Below are 19,881 nucleotides of genomic sequence, written 5' to 3' on the forward strand. Positions count from 1 at the left end.
CCCCCGTCTGCCATCTGCCCTTACCCCCCAGCCCCAAATCCGGTATCACGCCAACTTGATCGCATGTTTGCTGCTGCTGTGACGGCTTCCTTCACGTCGGTATAATTTATTTATGGTTTTTAACGCCTCACTGCCAGGACTCTGCTTTGTTGGCAGTTTAGTCCTAGTGACCCTCAGCTCAGAGGGTTTATGTTGTTCTGTTGACAGTGTGTGTGAAACCTCTGATTAGTGTCAATGGTCAACAGTGGACTCCAGTTTTTCTTCACCTTGTTACATTTTAACCAGCTTGGGCTGTTTCCTCTTAAGGCTTTGTGCATTTGAAATAATGTATCTGGCTGTGCATGATTTCATTTCTAAAACATTTTGTGATGTTATTTTTGTTGCTAGTTGTTACCATCAAAACGAAACCAAATGATACACGAGAATTCATCTCATATCTGCATTAGAACGAGTTTCCGTGTTATTTAGGCTCATGGTGTGGGTATAGCTGTTTAGTGTGCTGGAATTTACACTGAAACTAACAAGTGGCTCCACCTACTCTAAACAATAATGTGAAACTTGAGTTCAATATGCTGTGGTACTTAGTGAAAACATTTCTGATCTTTTGATGGGAAGCCACAGAGTCTTGGTCAAGGCATTGCAATCCAGTTGGCTTGTTAGTGAGAGAATTAAATTGTAATAAAGCAATCCTTTATTTAGGATTTCCTAGTCTCTCTCTCTCCGTATAAAAGCTGTGAGAGTCACAGTGTAATATTAAGGTTTGCATAGTGTGCTGTTTAGCCTTTTGTCTCATCATTCAGTCTTGTGTCTACACCAGTTTGGCTCATTAACATCTTAATGGCACCATAGTCTCGTTATGGGGTCGCTGTTCCACTTCATCAGACAAGAACAGTATCCGGCGGGCTCAAAACATTCTTTGATTGGCTTAGAAATCCACCATAAATGTGCTCACCTCACTTTAATGGCAAAAATAACAAGTGGGGTCTTTCTGCTCCATTTTCTCTGTCCTATTTATATGTGGCTCTTCGTGAGCTATAAAGGGTTGACAAAAGTAATGCGTTTGTAATAGGAAGTCTAAGTCATTTAAATTGTACCATTTATCATCAGGGAATAAGAATCCAAACTTTGGTATCAGATTTTATAATGGCATTAAATGTGGACACGTTTTTCTATTTTTCAAGGTGTATATGTGAGCTATATACACAATATGATCATAAATAAATCAGATAAATATTAGGGTTGTGGTAGTTCTCTTGAATGAAAAAGAATACATCTTTTCTAGATAAATTCTAGATAAATCTATGGGGAAAAGAAATCAGAGATCAAATAAATGAAAATGACACTTTGAACTTGGCTCAGATGATTGTAGGATTATAGGTATATAATATATAATGAAGAAACGGTCAGTATTTGGAACCAATACACATTTCCAGTAAAAATGATGGTGTCAAATTTGAATGTAATACTATTTAAATCATTTTAATGTTGTGTATTAACATAGCAGAGAACCTGTCATTTAAAACCAGGCTGGTGCTTATTACCTAAATGGTTGAATATACATGCTGTCATAAACTGGGATAGTAGCTGTGCTGTAATATTTGTTTATAGTGTTGTCAGCGTTTATACTCCCAAACATGATTATGTCATTGTTTCTTGGTCAACATCTCAGGGTCTGCCAATGAAACTGAATCTGGTACATTTGATAATTGGATGTAAGAGTTCATATTAATTCATGTTTTCTGCCTTCTAAAGCAAAATTAAAAAAAACAAACAAAAAGTCAATGGCAATAAAAGTGATGGCGTCATAATGTCAGATTGACCAGTTTGTCTGTTCTGCTGTTGTTACGTCTGTTACCCTCCTTCCTTTTTGTTTAATTCGCTGTTCTACTACTTTTCAGTTTTAACTTTAATTTAGCTGCTTGCTAACTGAAGTGTAATTTTATGGTCCTGCAAATTGTCCGTGTGCTTGCATCCATTTGGATGGGATGTGCTCACACGGAGTCCTCCAAGGATTCGCTGGAAGCGTGTGATGTATGCATCAGCCAAATGCTGATTGGTTGAGAAGTGGGCCAGAATACGAAAAGGGATTCGCTGGGAGTCTTGGGGGAAAAATAAAAATCGAAGATCATTAAACTACAACATGGAGAGCACAGACAGTGGCTGCAGTGATCAGTTTTCATTGTTTTTAATACTCGCGTTCACTTTCAGCTTTTTGTTTTAACTTCGCTGTTCTCTGTGGCTGACTGACAGACCGACAACAGTACAAGCAAGAGTAACCACAGACCACTTGGACCACATACTTTCTACACTGCCTCCATCTGACAGCAGCGCTCTCTGCAGGGAAACACTCCATCACCTGGACTGCAAGCGGACAGCGAATGCACTAATCCTGCTGGACTGCTAGTTAGGGCTGGGCCATATTATACTGTTCACGGTAATACCGGTACAATGTTAGGCAACGATAAGAAAATAAAACATCGCGATAGAATATGGGTAAAACGCGCATGCGCAGTGCCTTTGTTTTCATACACACATGGCCGAAAAAGCATGGCGGCAACGGAGAATGAGAAGGGAGAAAGTGGATCGTTGAGTGTAACGGATGAAATAGAATTGGTTTGTAAAAATGGTGCAGCTTCAGTGATGTGGAACTGGTTTGGTGTTTGTCCATCAGATACACAACAAAGCACTTTTTTTGTACAACATGCAAGCGGCCGTCGTTATTGCTGTATTTGTCGGACTAAGGTGCTCGTAAATCTGGGAGTAATCTGGGTCCTAAACTCAGTTCTCATAGGGTCCCAAAGTCAAACGAACACTGCAGCATCACTGAGAGTTAAAAACTGTCTAAATTCTTTCATCTTTAATAAAACGATCAGCATTGCTGCTTTACCAGGTGTAACTATGAAGTTTAACATCCAGGCATCCATGAAAACAGAATTTATTACATTTAACGGAGTTAGAAATTAGCAGGAAGTTAGCGGAAGTTAGCTCGCTAGTTTCGCTAGTTACCTAAGCATGATATTGCATGTTCTGACTGAGAGATTTCTGAAAAAATTCAAACGTACGGCTCTGCTATCACTTCCAACATAAATGAAGACAGGAAACTAAACAGCAGTGACGTTTGTAGGGTTACTGCAGTTGGACTAGCTGCTATATAATGATGTGCTACGTGATCGCTAGCGACACAGCTATGTTAGCATAAACACAGTGAAGCTGGAGGACGAACACTAACACTTTTCCACTTATAAAAGTTAACGTGAAGGTTCCTCATGGTTAGGGACAAATGCAGTCGCATGGCAGGATGCTGTAAACGGACCAAACTTCAGTCAGGAGAACAACTGAGATAATCCATCCACAATACGAGGTTAGTCATTAATATACTGCAACAACATGGGAATAGAGCAGCTGCCAGAGAATTCAACATTAATGAATCAATGGTACAGAAGTGGAGGAAGCAAGAAGAATGAGTTTAATAAAGTTTGATTTATCTGACTGCTTTGTTCACTTAACGTGCCTTATAATCCCGTGCACCTTATGGTCCGAAAAATACGTATTTGACTTTTTTATTTGGCACACTGCAGCTTAATGTTGCAAAGCACCTCTTTTTAACTTCAGTGGATATTATACATGGTTATGCTCAGGATATGTCAGCCCATTTCTACTGGAAATGCCTTTTGGTTAAACTTTGAGCGAGGAATTTTGCACTGTTACATTTTTATATGGCTTTAATGCACATAAAAAACAGCTGCTTGTTTAAGTGAAAATAAATGGATGTTTTTTTTGTGCTTGTAAAGTTGTGGAGTTGTATTTTGTCGTGTCTCGCATCAATTATATACCAGTTATATTGTTATTGCAAATTTTCAAATGTATATCGTGATAAATATTTTTGGCCATATCGCCCTGCTCTACTGCTAGCATAACCAAATACTCTGATTTGTGGTGATGGGTTGTGCTTTTTGTTTACAAGCAGGATGCTTCGACTAGAAAGGCAGTTTATTAGTTGCAGCACGATGTTAGATTCACTTTAGATGTTACTGCCGTTACAAGTGGCCTGACAGTAAGCCTGTTAATCATGTTTTAAGGCCTCCGTCATGCTGCATTGGCAGTCTGCAGGTGTTGCCCAGAGTTTTGCGCATCTACCGTTGTTGGTGTCGATATCTACTGCTCACTGTGGGCATTTTTTGTTTTTGTGAAACTTCTGGTAATGCAGGCTACTCTTTTCATGCTGTCAATGTTTCTGTCAGCACCGTCAGTCAGCTGTAACACAAATGTTTTGGACTTGTGTTCTCATTTTGAAACAGAAAAAATCGATTAATGTTTGGTTCCGAGAAAACTGAAGCCTAATTTAAGGTGATTTTGTTGGTTGTAAAGTCCTCAAACTGCTTGACAACGAGTTCAAAACGAAACTGAAGCCAATCGGCAGCGAGGGAAGCGTCTGTGCAGGTTGTCCAGAAATTTCTTGGCAATCACAGAGCACAGAATTATGCTGAGCTCGTGTGCAATGCTGAGAGCATACCACCGAACTGAAGATGCAGTTTTTACATTCTGATCGCAACTTGGTCCACCAAACCTAGGCGATGTCGGTGACGAGCATGGGGAGTGATTCTAATTAAGATGTACAAGGTTGGCTTTTGTAGTTGGTGTTGGTACAAGCAAGTGCTTTAGACGTTTCTGCATAAAGTGACAGAGATACATGTTACCATGTCTCTGGTATCACCCACTGGTTTGTTTTCAGAATGAACCACATTAAAACAATTTAACTGGAAATAGTTAAAATTCCACTTATTATGTTGATATATTGCCATATTCAAAAGTGACAAAACAACAACAGTGTGTCTCTAATTCCTGACACGCACAAGCTTAAATTGAATGTGTTCCCTGTAGCAAACAAATATTTTTTGCAGTGTGCACTACAAAGTAAGCAGCATTGGTTTGTTTGGCAGACGGCGCTCCAGACGTTTTTCTGAAGTGTGTTTGTATTTTGTATTTATGCAGAAATCACCATTAATCTCTTAGTGTTGTCTGTGCCTGTTTCTGTCTGTTGGTGTAATGATAGGACTGAATGAATGTATGTTTGTATGTTCCCCATCTCCTCCAAGACGAATTTGTACATATTTAAAGTACGCATGGGTTTGCTAGTGTGTATAATATAAGCACGTGTCCTACTGTGCTTCAGCCATGAGATCTTAAAATGATTTAATGCAAAGTGTTTGTAAGAATTAAGTGCAAATGAGAAATACTCATGGGTAAATCACAGGATAAGATAACAATTATATTTGAAACGCTAAGTGTTGCGAGGCTCGGAGGTTTCATACTGAAGACACAGTTTGCATGCCGTTAGCACCCAGTGGAGCTCAAATCACTTCTCTAAAATCACCATAAGCCTTTCATGTGTGTGAGGTTTTCCATTTACATCTCTGTGACAGATCAGACGAATAAGTCTGAGGAGGAATGATGTTATCAGTGTCCTGGAGTTTAGTTTGTGGCTGCCAGCTGTTTCTCGGGGTCTTGTGTGTTTATCCTGTTCCTGCAGCACCAGGTAACAGCGTGCTCCATCCATAAGCCGTGTGAGTTGGACACATTTGGACATACAGCAGAACAGCAATACCTTCATCATTTATTTAGAATAAATGAAGTCATGGATTGAACAGGAGCTGATGCTGTGTACTGTACTTCAGACAGGTGCGCTAGCATATACTCAGTCTTGGTGCATAAACTACAGTTTAATACTCTTAATTCTCATGACTGAAGGAAGGAAAACAAGGAAAACAGTATTTAGAAAATAAATAAAAATAAACGATGGCGCTCGGGGAGATTGGCTCACTGATTGGCTGGTTGCAGTTGGAAATAAGCCATTAGTGTCAATGCTGCAGGGAAGAAAATAGCTTGTTTCTTAGCTCATCAGGGAAACAGTTTTTGTCATAGGTGAAAACAGTGTCCTTAGCTCTCTCTGACATGTGTGTCATTTATTTGCTTTGGTTACATAACCTGTTGATTTGGATTTGGCAGTCTACACTCTGCATGTCTCGCATGGTCCGAGTAGTCATTCTTCCAGGAAAGGTATTAGAAGCCTTCCCTGGTACTCTCTCAACCCCCTCCACTCCTCGCTTGACCCAGACAAAAGTGGCTTTACTCTTGTTTGGGTCAAGAGTGAGGCCACTGCCATAAAACAGAATAAAGCACAAAGCAACCTTGTAAAAATGTGAGCGGGACGGGCACAGAAGGGAGTTACCTGATAAGCCTATAACCAAAGGCCGTGACAAGAGCCTGGTTGCTTGGTTACCTTTTGAAAACAGACACGGGGAGTACGTGTGTGTGTGTGTCTGTTTTTAAATCCAGCCTCCCTCTTCTGTATATGGATCCTCTTTTATAGCAGATCGAAACTCCTATTTCAGATTCATCTAAATGTCTTGAAACGTTCACTGTTATTAGGATAATATCTGTTGTCACTTTTAAGTAAAGCTATGACAGTGGCAGCACAACCTGATCCATTATCAGCTCACACAGACAGTAATGACTGGAGGTCAACCTCGTCGTGACCCATCAGTCTAACGCCACTCCCTGCCTCCCATTGGCTGAAACGTGTTGCAGTCGCCGTTTTTCTATTCAGCCAAGCGCCTTCCCCACCCAAAGCCCCTTGTCCTTGGAAATGAAGCAGGGGCACGTAGAATCGGATTACACTCCAGGGACACTGGTGTGTCCTCCACAATCTCACGATGGGGATGGCCGCGCATGAATATTCACAGCCCACACGTTAATATTTTAGCATGCCAGCCCTGTGCAGGCTCCCGCTCACCTACGTAGAAGTGTGAAATACTGAGCCCACCTTTACCTCGCCACATTACCTCTCTTCTAGCTTCCATTTCGTATCTGAATTATTAAATGAACAAATTATTGCCGGCTAGAGAATAAATGAAAATGATTAATAGTGGTGCCTGTTTGAGAGTCCTGTTAATGGGTGTGAGAGCACTTTGTATTCAGAGCTCATTGCTTTTTCACAGGGTTGAGAGTGAAGCTGCGTTCTGGGGCTGCTGCCAAAGCATTCTTGTAGGAAGATATATTGGCAAGGTTTATCTTGAACCCTTGGTCATAAAGTCAGTATTACACTGACGGATCATCGTCATCTTGTGTAGCCTCTGTCCAGCTTCTATAACACTTTGGCGTGTCAGTGTTGACATGGCATCATCAGCTGCATTACTTCAGTTCTATTATTCATTGTCCAATAATTGATTTGCTGGACTATGTTGTTCAGCTAATTCATTTGAAAAGCTGAGGGTGAATGTTTAATATTTTTGCTCAGTAAATTGTAACGTTGCATACCCTGTAAGCTCTTAGAAAAAAACTGCAATGAATTGTATACATGTTATAAATAAAGCATAGGGGTTTGAAGGCTAAGGATGATAGGAGAGAGGGCAAGTAATCGAATGATCCAAGCTTGGCTAAACCTGAATACTTCAAATGTCAGCGCTAATTAGCTCCATGAGATGAGATGAGCATGTGGATGCTGACGTTTGTCTCAGACTTATAACATTAGCAAATGTTTTAGTGCAGTTTCTTTGCCTTATGTGGGATGCTCTCATTTTTACAGCAAGTTAGCTGGAACTATGAATCACCATCAATTCATGGCACTAACTATAGCAATGCAGCAAAGTAAAATGTCCAAGATAAAGACAATGTTGGACAATACCTACCACCCACTCCATGACATGCTGGCCAATCACAGGAGCACGCTCAGTGAGAGACTGAGATTACCCATAATGCTCCACTGAACGACACAGGAAGTCATTCCTGCCCGTGGCCCCCTCCCTGTACAACTCCTCCATCTAACACACTGGAATAGTTACAGCCTTTTTGCACACGCTCGTTTCTACTCAGTAATGTTGCTGTCAACATTCTTGATCATTATTTATAATCACTTCTGTCAATCTTTGATATTTATTAGGAATTATTATTAAATCTGTAACATATTGTATTGAATAGTCTAGTCCAGGGGTCCCTGAGGGCCGGTGTCCTGCAGGTTTTAGATCTCACCCTGGGTCAACACACCTGAATCACATGATTAGTTCATTACCAGGCCTGTGGAGAACTTCAGGACATGTTGAGGTCATTTATCCATTTAAATCAGCTGTGTTGGATCAAGGACACGTCTAAAACCTGCAGGACACCGGCCCTCGTGGGCTGGGATTGGGGACCCCTGGTCTAGTCTCTTACTGTACTGGAGCAACTGTAACCCACATAATGTCCTTAGGGATTAATAAAGTATGCTGATTCTGAAATTGGTCTTCTTTAATCATTTAGTGCGAGTGCATCTCTTAGAAGAAAAATATAAATAAAAATTGGGCCAAAATTAAATCAGCAGGGCAGTGGTTTCACTTTTACACTCTGTATATATTTCTGTTCATTAAAACTTCTTTGGAGTAAAATGAAATCTTTATTCATCTGGCCTAAGTGCATTTCCTGAGTAGTTAAATTTCCACGTCCTGTCATGATCCCTGGAGTCTTTAGAAAGTCTTTTGGCTCCGTTTAAAACCGTTGCACCGTTTGAAATATCATTGTCTGCCCTTTGTGTCTACCTGTTGTCAGCACACAGCCTCTTGCTGTCCATGTAACCTGTTAGTTAAAACAAGGTCACAGTAGTGCCGATACTCTCCGCTCCGAGTACATCGGTCATCATCGCCGTGTCGCACCGTTAGGGGGATAACCCTTAAAGCACATTTATGACTTTGCTGCTCAATGCCCAGCTTTGTGGTGCAAACAAGGCCCGGTGCTCCTATTGAGGAATAATGGGCTCTGTGACAAAAAAGATGTTCGCTGAGACGATAATAAGGGTTTTCATGTGCCTCGTATCTCAAATGAACACGTCCAGAATACAATTTTTCTGTAGATAAATTGCACCGAAGCAAAGACGCTACAGCGCAGCAAGCAGTGAAGGAGATTTGAAGGATTTCTGTATAATCATTTCTAGGGAAGGGGGGGGCGGCAATATTATATAAACAAATGCAATTTGTTTATATCATAACTAGTGTAGCATTTAAATACAAATAACTAATAAATCAAGCATGAAGAGTTACCCGCTGTTAAATAAAGAGTTTTTAAGTTGTTTCTAATTTTCTATTGAATTTCATGCATCTTTTGCTTTATTGTTCCAAAAGAATGGAATTGCCTGTAGAGACCATCCACGACCGAAAGCACTAGTCCTCTTTTTCTCCCCACATTACAGGTTCATATCCTTTTTGTTTTTGCATAACACTTTGAGCTAGACGTCTCATTGAGGGTACACAGTGTGGCAGACATACCCCCAGGGTGCTGCAGGTAGTGGTGTGCAGCTTGTTCCAGCTTGCTTGCTAGGTAGATGTCAGCTCGACTCTACGTGTGCTTGAACCTCTGACAGATTCTGTTGTGCGGTGGTAAAATAACAGGCCTATTGTGGTGTACTACTATATATTAAAAAAGTCTCCTTATCTTGTAAAGCAGACTTGGAAATTCACTGCGGCGATACATTTTCCTCCTCAGCTGTGGTTTACAGTAGATGTATCATTTCCGAGATTAACATTGTGTATTGTTTTGTGTATGTCACATTATTATCAGCTAATGTGCAGGCATTGTCTTACACAGAGCTGGGTTGTGGAGCGATGATTATATTTTGTCCTCCAGCAGCGTTGCCCTCCCCCTCTTCTCCTCTAAGAACATTAGAGTTAATTGTGTGTCTAATCTTGAAAAATATTATGGCTCAGGAAAAAGCTCCATAAGCAGAAGGTGGGGTGATTTTTGAGAGGTGGGAGAGGGGGTGAAGCAGCTGTTGAAGGAGCCATTTTTAGCACCTCGTCTCATTGAAAAACATTACGCATTGCCAGCTGCAGGTACGGTGAAAAAGGCAAATAAGTGGTGTCTGGAGAGAGCCTCTTTCTTCATTCGCTCCCACTTTTTTTTGCTCCCTGTGGTGCTGATTTCCAAGTGTGTCTTTGTCTGGCATTTAATCATCTTGTCAAATTATATACTTATGCTAATAACTCCAGTCCATGGAAAAAATTGATTTGTAATAAAAGCAAATGCGTGTTATCCTGATCGAAGCAGTTTTTACAGTGCTGCGATGGCTTGTATTTGACATTTGTGAATAATATTGAAGCAGTCGTGTGGTGAAATTTTATGACAAAGTCCCAATCTTGTTACGAGCGTTAAAGGAGAATTGATACAAAGAGGCGCAGAATTAGATCCAGGAAATAAATCCAATTTGTTGTGACATTCGTTGCCTCATTATCGAGCTGGTGCTAAACCGAAGCCAAAGACTGTAATGAAAAATGTCAGAATCTCTAAAGAGGCCAAGTATTAAATGTAGCTTTAAATATCAGGACGCTGTGTTTTATGGCATCAAATGAACGTCACCCCTTCAGACCCAGCTGAGATTATATCTCTCGGCTGGCCTGGGAACGCCTTGGTGTTCCCCCGGACAAGCTGGAGGAGGAGCTGGGCTTCTCTGCTTAGGCTGCTGCCCCCGTGACCCAGCCCTGGATAAGCGGAAGAAGATGGATGGATGTAATGTTTGGGGTGAAGAGATAATTAATATTAGATCAGACTAATCGAGTTCATCTTTGGATAAGGATCAGATAATGATAATGCAGTTTGATCTTCCCATGTAGGTGTGATTGACCTTTTCTTTATCTCGAGGGGCATTGTGTTATATAAAGGAAAAGAGGGCTGGTTTCAACTGGTGTGTTTCTGTTACGGTAGGGAAGTTGTGAATGTTGTGATTGTTTTATGAATTCAACAGGTCTTCATCGCATTTAAATGACATTCATTTGCTTGCTATGGTTTTATAACCAGGTGTCCAGAACGAGTGTGGCTGTCTGCCATCTCCTCTCTCTCTCCCAGTAATATTCATTAAAACTGTCTGCTTAACCTCTTCTTCCTCTCAAGTCATTACTTCTGGCTCTTTGTTGGATGTACAGGTATGATGACCAGGACATCTGTTACAGTTGGAATAGAAAAGGCTAAGTGTCCGAACCACAGCAAGGTCAGCGAGCCACAACAGACATTTAATTCCTGCGTTGCATCTTACCGCCATGCCAGGAAATCGACAGCTTGCCCAGCTGCCCTCTGGAGAGATGAGACTGAACTGACATTGGCTCTGTGACTGGCTGGTTTATGATGGTCAGAACTCACATTACTGCACAACCTTAATTAAATGCTGCTGTTTTAATAAGCAGTCACAAAGGGGCAGCCCGGCTGCAGTTGTTGCTGGTAAGTTCCTGAGAAACCAGCTGTTAAGTGTCTTAATGGAGCCCATGTATAATTCATAGGCACATGCAGAGGTGCGTAGCTGGCTGGCCTGCTATGAGTGGCTGATAATTGCAAGAAGAAAAGACCCATCACCAAATCTCCAGTCACACCGGCACACACGGCACCCAGCTCCTTTAAAAAGTGGCAGGGGAGCATCACCTCCACATTTATTTCATTTGAGACAAGATTTATAAATGACAGCTGAAGCTATAACACAACTCAGCAGCTAGACCTGTAGATTAATGACCTGTGAACACATAAAAAAGATCCTCTGTCTGCCTTCAATGTCACCCAACATTTTGTCAACTAATACAGCCTTTAGGCAGCAGTCCTATGGTGTTCAGCCCACGTTGGTTCCTTACAGCTCTGAAGCTGTGGGACATCGATCCAGCAAGGAAAACTCATACTTGTGTTAGGTGTGTTTCCTTATACATCGCTGCCCAGCTGGGCCTCCCAGATGGATGTGTCTGAACTGTAGAGCTTTGCTTGTACCAGAAAACTTCTACAGTTTGCTAGTTTAAACTTTTCCACACCAAGGTAGGTAAACAATTGTGTAGGTTGTCCTTCACTGACATAATCTACTGTAGCTGTAAGCCTGTTCGAGATGCCCTTATAAGCAGTGTTTGGCTGCAAGTACAGTCTACTCAGGGTTCAGACCTCTTTAGATGTCATCAGGAGCCATCGGGGACTTTGCTTCTGAGGCAGGTTTCAGGCGGAAACACTCTGCTGCACTCACTACACACTGAGCTGACCTTGACAAATCTTCTGCAGGTGGAAGCTTGTTTGTAGCATTTTTTCCCTTTTTCCACACAAGTCAGAGGCATGGAAACAGTTACAACTTGGAAATCAAAACAAAAACTTTGAGATGCTGTACTCCTTAGTTTCTTATCAACAACTGACCTTTTAAAATAAGACAACTAGTAAATCATCCATGCAAGAGAAAAATGAAGATATGGTGGAAAATATACCTGAGTATATGTGTGGGACACACTGCACTTGGTTAGCAATCGCTGCAAATGGAAATCAGGAATGTGCAACAAAATTCCATTCATGTTTTTAAAGCGGGTGATGGAAAGTTAAGAAACAACCACAGTGACCTGTGGGCTGTCGGCACATGATTTGGCGTGTTTAATGACTTGTTTATTAAAAATAGCGCTGTAAAGAAACATATCTGAGGGGTGCACTGTGGAGCGCGTTCGACAAAGCCAGGCTTTCTTTGCATCAGCTGGCTTATCAAAAGCTAAACTCCAGCCAGAGATGATGAGTGGTTGTTATCAACTTTCAGTGTTAGCCCAGGCTTTCTGCTTCCAGCTCAGATAAAAGGAACATCTACTTCTGCACAAAATAAACAGATTGAGACAGACAAGACTCGCTCATGAAGAATATAAAACATTCTTGCAAAAATCTCCCCGGGGTAAAAGATGCTAACCCATTCCTCTCATTTTATATTATACCACTGAGTTCCTTCCTTGTTTAAAAAAAACAGTTATCAAGGAAAATGCAGCTGTTCCCAAATCAAAATGAAGTGAATTCCTGAGGATTCCAGCTTTGAGTCAGTTGTCTTCTCTTTTTAAAGCCCTCTGGGTGGAGAATATTACAGTAAATTAGAAGCAGAAATACAGCATTTGTTACAAATAACGTATGTTAATTTATTTGTTGCTTTTTCATTGTAATTTTGCAGAGATAAGAGAGGTGTGTGCAGTCTCTGCTTCATGCTGTGAAGTCCAGTTTAATGTGGGCTCAACAAATATTGATAGAAAATGTGCCTGATGTTTTCTAAAGAAGTTTCTATTTATTTTATTTCTAATTAGCTGCCAAATTACATAACTGCAGCTCGTAGCGTTCCTCCTGGAATATTAAAGAAGCAGAGCTCAAATCTGAGCTCTGCTTCTTTTAATGGGTTTATCTCGACTGTCCAGACTCTCTGCTTCTCTTTGAGTTTGACGGGGTTATCTCACGCCTGCGTAAAGAACTCAACATGGAGAGTAAATGTCTTCATGCTATGTCATAACAACATTTGTAGGCTTTCCTCTTTTGTACTGGATCGTTGAACTAGTGCTGTGAGTTATTTTTAACATTCCCAGTTGTGTCCTGTCACTTAACGATGTATGTCAACAGGAGCGGTCGTTTGGAGCTCTCTCCTCATGTCGAGGCTGAGAGTGTGAGCTCTGGGCATGAATAAACCCAGCAGTCGTGGTTAAGCTGTAACAACTGACAGTGTTTGCCTGCAGCTTCCTACAGGGCCCACCACTCAGGTGCCTCGACTACACCTGCCTTCAAAACCTCACACTGAAGAAGACACTACAGCATTGAAGTATCAGGTCTGTGTTTATTTCCTGCGCTGAGCAAAAACTGAGAAAAGAAGGAGGATTATCTGTCTTATCTTTTAACAGCAGCCTTATCTGGATGTCCTGCAGCGCAGTTTCCCCCACACAGAGGACAGGAAGGGACTGTCTGTGTTGTTACACTTTCACAAAGACCTCATTCTGCCTGGTCAGGGCTGCTTTGGACAGGATGAGAGGGTTTAGTCAGAAGGGAAGTTAAAACTGCATTTGAAAAGGAATTGATGTTTTAGCAGTTATTACAAAGTACTTTTTTTCATGTGCCTTTTTCGCCGGAGTCCTCGGGCAACTTTCAACACCAATCAAATATGCTTTGAATAGATTGCACTGCAGTTGGCCCCGTTGCCTGTTAACAGCCCAGTGTGGGCTGGATATGCAACACATTTGAAACTGTGTACTTGTTCAGTGTCCAGAAGACCACCATCGTGTAATGTCCTTCAGGCAGGAGACCTAATTTTAGACCAGAACCTGGAGGAAATGGCATGAGCGTACCCAATGACAGCCTCCAGAAACAGCCATACGTTTCTCTGCGCTGCACTGAAAATAACTCGATACTTTAATCTAACATAGCAGAGGACAAATGTGATGCAATCAAAATGTCAGCTGAAATTCTGGTCTTTTACATCGCTGGTATATCAGCTTTCTGAGGACACTGTGGTCAGATTTAAAGTTTTAAAACATGCTGCACTCCTCCTTGGATGAACAAGGGAGGAATCCAGGAATTCATTTGAAGTCATTTCTGTTTGAATTCTTGTTGTTTTTTAGCCGTTTCTGCACCGTCTGCAGTCTGGACCGACACCTTAATCCTTTTAATGGTTTAGGAGTGCACCGTAGGAGTCTTTAAGTCTCAGTAGGTCTTTACTTAACATACATGTTGTTTATGTGTGGCTGATTTATCCAAGCAGCTTTAAGTTGAGCAAAAACAGCATCTCTGCATTGAAGCCGGTATGATTGGAATTGTTCTCAGAAGAATGAGGAAATATTTCAAGTCAGACTGAAGTTCTTCTTACTCTTTGTCATTACTCCCACTGAGCATGTTACAGTCATCCACCTCACCTCAGACTGAGCGATGAAACTGCTGATCTCTGAATTTTCCCACCTGGAGTTTTTTGGTGGAATTCCATCACTAATGATTGTGAAAGCAGGCTGGTTGTAATCCCTAATTTAGCTCAGTGTTTCGGGAGAAATGTTCTAGCGCGATGTTCACGCTCTGTTGCTTTAAGCTGACTTCTTGAGTGTTCACCTCTCTCACATAATGAATCACACCCATGAGAAAACTTTTGTTTCGATCACGCGCATATTTTCGTCGTTTTCTGCATTGCAAGTGCTCGTGCGTGCGTTTGCGTGTTCTATAAGCCATCGAATCTGAATTGGCTTTTAAAGCTGTCTGCCCATCAACAGTCTGAATGTAGTAGTTGCATCTGCTGCGATTGTGTCTCAGTGTTTGATCAGCAGCGCTGCCTCCTGATCGCAGCTGGCTTTGTGCCCTGGGGCCCGGACAAAGGCGGGGGTGCCGGCAGAGGCCTGGTCTCTATCAGACATTTTATTTGTTTAGGGGGTCGAATAGGCAGCAGCATGGCCGTCCCCCGCTCGCATTCATAGAAACTCCTGTGTCAGGAGAGAGACACCCCATCAGTATATCCCACTGAGACATGTGGTTTTCATTTTGTTGTTCATAGTAAGCTGCTGGAAGCTTAGAAGACAAATACCTCCCTTCTATAAACATTGGCGTTTTTCCCCCAGCAGCCTCACCCAACCCTCATTTGTTATGTATTGCATTAAAAGGTTTTGCTTCACATTCTTAACTGAATGTGTCAGTAAAGAGTATTGTGAAAATCAATGAAACACTGCGGCCATATTTGTATCCGGGCTGTACAGTAGACAAACGACGCATATTTTAACACATGCAGCAGATGCAGGTTTGATGTTGTTGTTTAGCAACACGTACCTGACACACATACCATCATTAACCACCGGCTCATGATTGATTTAAATCCTTCAGCTGATCCGCGGCATCTCTTCCTCCACTAATGGGAAGTAAATGTCAGCAGAAACGCATGAATGCGCGTGTGCTGTCATGAGGCATATTTCTGTTTTGCACCCTTTCTCAAGTCGTGCAAAATGCTTTCATGTGTTAACTAATTGCTTGCAGAGATTGTTTTTTTGTTTGTTTTTTTGCCCCTTGCAAAATTAGTGGTACATGATTTTGTAATTATCCCTCTGGCTTCTGCAACTGGGAAAAAGTGTTCCTGCTGTTTCAGTGCAACAGCTATGTTTGCATCCAGGTGAAGGGTTTTTATTTTGTTGTTTTTATACCAAGACCCACCAAATGTGCTTGAAGCAGCTTTTATTATTTAGCTCCACTGTGTTTTGCCTCTTTAATGTTTTACTTTCCCCCTCACATGGCTACTCTGGCACATTTGTTAATGTTTCCCACGAGGATGTTATCAGTGGGTTATCTGTGTGCTGCTCCTTGGACTGGCGTATTGCCTATCAGCTTTATGGCATAGCCAGGCCCCACACTGTCACCACCTCACTCTGTCACTGGGCTTCGACAAATCCTGAAGGACACAGGCCTTTTATGTGTGTCCCTGTATGTGCCTGAGTCTGTTTCAACAGGTCTCAGAGATGGTGGAGATGATGGGCACTGTTATCTGACTCTTCAGACTGCTTGAGTTAATTTGCTCTCTTCTCACATGGGGTGTAGGGAGGAGGGGATTTGGAATGGGCCAGTATTGCTTTTAAAGCTTCGCATGTAGCTTTGCAGCAGTTCAGGATTGCAGAGAGTTAAGAAAATCCCCTATCCTGAACTTTGGAAAGGGGATTTTGGTGTCCACACATGCTTAGGAATTCTATGAGTGGTTCCAAGCCTGTGATGACAACTTAATTGTCCATTAAGGACAGAGCTAACGGAAATTGTCCTTTGTGGTCCCTTTCTTCTTTTGTTGCTTCCTTCCCATAGTTCCTCTATTCCCTCAGTAATTTAACATCGGTAATGGTGAGAGTCCAAATTAGCTTAAATGTACATAAAATCATTATTAGGGCTGCCACAAACGATTATTTTGATAGTCGACTAGTCACCGATTATTTTTGCGATTAGTCGACTAATCAGATCATCATCCATTGGACGTAAAACATACAGCTTATTGCACGTAAAACATACAGCTTATTGCACCAGCAGCATCTGCTCTTATGTAACTATCATTAGCTTACAGCTTTAAGTGTTTAAGGTGCTAACTAAAAATAAAGACAAGATGATAGTTTATAAAATTTTAATGAAATTTGCAGATTGTTTCGATGAAGTTTAATAAACTCCTTGCTATCTAAAATATAACAGGACACCGGAGTAAATTCTCCAGCATCTCACACTTCTGATAATCAGCTGTCTGCTTGACGTTTATTCAGCTGTGTAAAAACTATAACTTTAATCTCAGCCAAACCGATTTACTCAGGAACAAATAAAATACTAAAAAAGCCAAAAAATAACACTTTTAAGTTATCTAAGTGACTCATATATCATGTTTAACCTGAGTAGCGAAAGACCCGGAAGTCCGGTGTTCTCACGGCGCTAGTGACCTAGCCCCCGGCTAGCTATCGAGCTAGTGGGTAACAGACGTCTCCGAAAACGTCGGAGCGCTTTTGAAAATATGCGGTGTCCTGATAAACTGAGCAGATATTTGAGGTTTACACAGCTACATTCTTGCCTGAAAATATGTTAAATGTTTATTTTGTGACCCAGAAAGAATAATAAGAGTAATATTAAAACTAACTAGCTACCGCCATTGTTGGAAACTAAGCTGGGCCGCGCTATGAATTCTGGGACACAGCTGCTTCTTCTTCTTCGGGGTTTAACGGCAGCTGGCATCCTTGTACATGCAGTGCTGCCATCTTCTGTTTCAGTCCGTTATTACACTCTTAAATCCTACTATTATTCCTGCGTCTTTTGTGATCTTACAAAGCTTCAAACGACGCGTCGACTATTAAATCAGTCGTCGACGATTTTGATAGTCGATGTAATCGTGATTAGTCGACTAATCGTGGCAGCCCTAATCATCATCCTTAATCTGTTTTTGAGCGGTTGAGTGATGTCATAAAATACCAGGATTGTTGGTCAGCCTCGCTTTTATAATTGCAGTAATTAAGAATTAGCGCCACATTAAATGCGCATAGATGGGTCAGCAAATGGAAGCTTCACAGATACTGTATTAACCGCATCCCCCATAGGCTTGTGTAAAAGCTGTCAGACGACTGAGTAAAGTGCCTGTCATTCGTCACCCCTTCATCATTTAATGTCCAATTATGTCAAAACAGCCTTTAGGTCTTCCGCAATGGGGATTGATGCCTACTCTGTGTGGCAAGTGGAGCTTTCAGGCTGCATTACAGCACAATCAGTATGGTTCAACAGTCCCAGCCCTCTGCAACACTACATAAACTCCTGCCAAGCTCGCTCTCAGGGCACCCACATTGCTTCAAATTGAATAGCTCCAGCGGGAATACTAGGGCGAGCATTCAGAGCCGCCTTTTTTGAGCTGCAACCAAGTTATGAAGTTATCCTCTGCCATTCCCAACATAATTGATGTTCGTCAGCATTGTCACAGGGGATCGGCTTGCCTGTTTATGATGGGTAAAGCGTCTGTGCGGTTTAATGTGCTCATTCCAGAGCCCCCCAGACTGCAAATGTACTGTAATGAATTGCTAATGTTCATCCCACCGTCATTGCCTCGCTGGAAAAATGTGCCACGTTTTTCAAAAGCTCTGTCGCCGCTGTTTGTTTGTTCTTGCGCATGAGATTATTTTCCTTTCACTCGGTTGGAAATAATACTTTTTAAGATTGTTTTAATGTTTGTTTTTGTGGTTTCCAATGAGCTCGACATATTCCACCCACAGTGCTGCTTATGAGGAAAAAATGTAAATTCATACATGCATGTCTTATTTGTCAGATTGTTTCCTCTGCCATGCACTCTTATACGTGTGTTTTAGCAGCAGGCTGCAATACATCAGACTTGATTGAAATATCAAAACACTTTAAGCTTACGTCAAACCAAATGATAGGGTAACTGCATTAAGGATATGCAAACCTTAAAGAAAGTAAATCTCACTGCAGCGTCATTCACCTCCTTCGTCTAGCCAGGCTTTATTTGTAGCTGTAGTGACTGAAATAGTTGCTGCCTTTATCTCTCAGACTTCACAAGAAGCTTATGGTGCACTCTGACCTGTGCCAAGACTGAGGGTCTTTAGTTTGGGTCAGGAGATGTTAGCTTAGCAAATGGCGGAGCTGCTCTTTGCACCACATGTTGTCTAGAAGAGGGGAAGAAAGAAAAAACTATAAAAGGGATAGCCATGCTTTGAAATTATGCACATGAGAAGCTAATCTGTTCTGACTTCAGATTAGGTTAGTAGTGGACGTTGCTGAGATTTATTATCTTATAATTATCTTGAATTATATAGTTTAAAATAGAGAAATTAAGGTGAAATGTGTAAATATTAAAAATTAGCCTTTTTCCATTTCTTTAAAAACATGTCTTTCATTTCTTTTGTGCATTTGAGTCTGAAAGTATATCATTCGAGGATACATTCACAGTCCTGCGTCACGGCGTTGGTGAGAGGTTTACAGCTGTGGGTCGTCTGCTAATCGGAAGTTTTGCGGTTCAATCCCTGCTCCTCTAATCTGCGTTTAGAAGTATCCCCGGGGAAGATACTGAAGTAAGAAAGCGCTTTGAGTGCTCAAATGAGTGAGTGTTGAGTGTTCTGCTGGAGGTTTCTTCCTGTTAAAAGGGAGTTTTTCCTTCCCACTGTCGCCAAAGTGCTTGCTCATAGGGGGTCATATGATTGTTGGGTTTTTCTCTGTATGTATTATGGTAGGGTCTACCTTACAATATAAAGCGCCTTGAGGCGACTGCTGTTGTGATTTGGTGCTGTGTAATTAAAATTGAATTGAATTCAAGTAGAGTAGAAAACCGTTGTATAAATATCAGTCTATTCAAATATATACTGAGCTACTTCAGGTCGAAGGACTTCTGTGATTATCACACGTTGGCTGGTGAAGTCCATTTTCATAAATGTTATCTTCAAGATTAAAAACTGGATGTGAAGTAAGCAGCTGTTCTGCTGAGAATCCAAGAGACACATTTCCATCACATGGGCCCATCCTAAAACCTGCTTTATCGTTTTATTTTATTTTCACACTAATGAGAAGCATTAAAGCAAAAAAAATCTTCCTGTCTATTAGCTCAGACCAGAGTGTTTACAGAGTTCAACATTAAAG

At 41.4% G+C, this 19,881-nt stretch overlaps 2 protein-coding genes across 2 annotated transcripts in view; both read left to right on the plus strand.

Moving 5' to 3' along the window:
- btg3 (B-cell translocation gene 3) overlaps positions 1–12,126 on the plus strand; it is a 21,614-nt gene extending 9,488 nt beyond the window's left edge. Inside the window, exon 6 of the mRNA XM_005926798.2 lies at positions 10,944–12,126. The gene's annotated coding sequence lies outside the window, so the exon portion shown is untranslated. The remainder of the gene's footprint in view (positions 1–10,943) is intronic.
- The window catches only part of cxadr (CXADR Ig-like cell adhesion molecule), a 37,108-nt gene that overhangs the window by 899 nt on the left and 16,328 nt on the right, over positions 1–19,881 (plus strand). The gene's annotated exons all lie outside the window — the stretch shown is intronic.

The sequence above is a fragment of the Haplochromis burtoni genome, unplaced genomic scaffold (genome assembly GCF_018398535.1).
Source record: "Haplochromis burtoni strain Fernald_Lab_line unplaced genomic scaffold, NCSU_Asbu1 Contig_24, whole genome shotgun sequence".
In the NCBI taxonomy this organism is placed as follows: Eukaryota; Metazoa; Chordata; class Actinopteri; order Cichliformes; family Cichlidae; genus Haplochromis; species Haplochromis burtoni.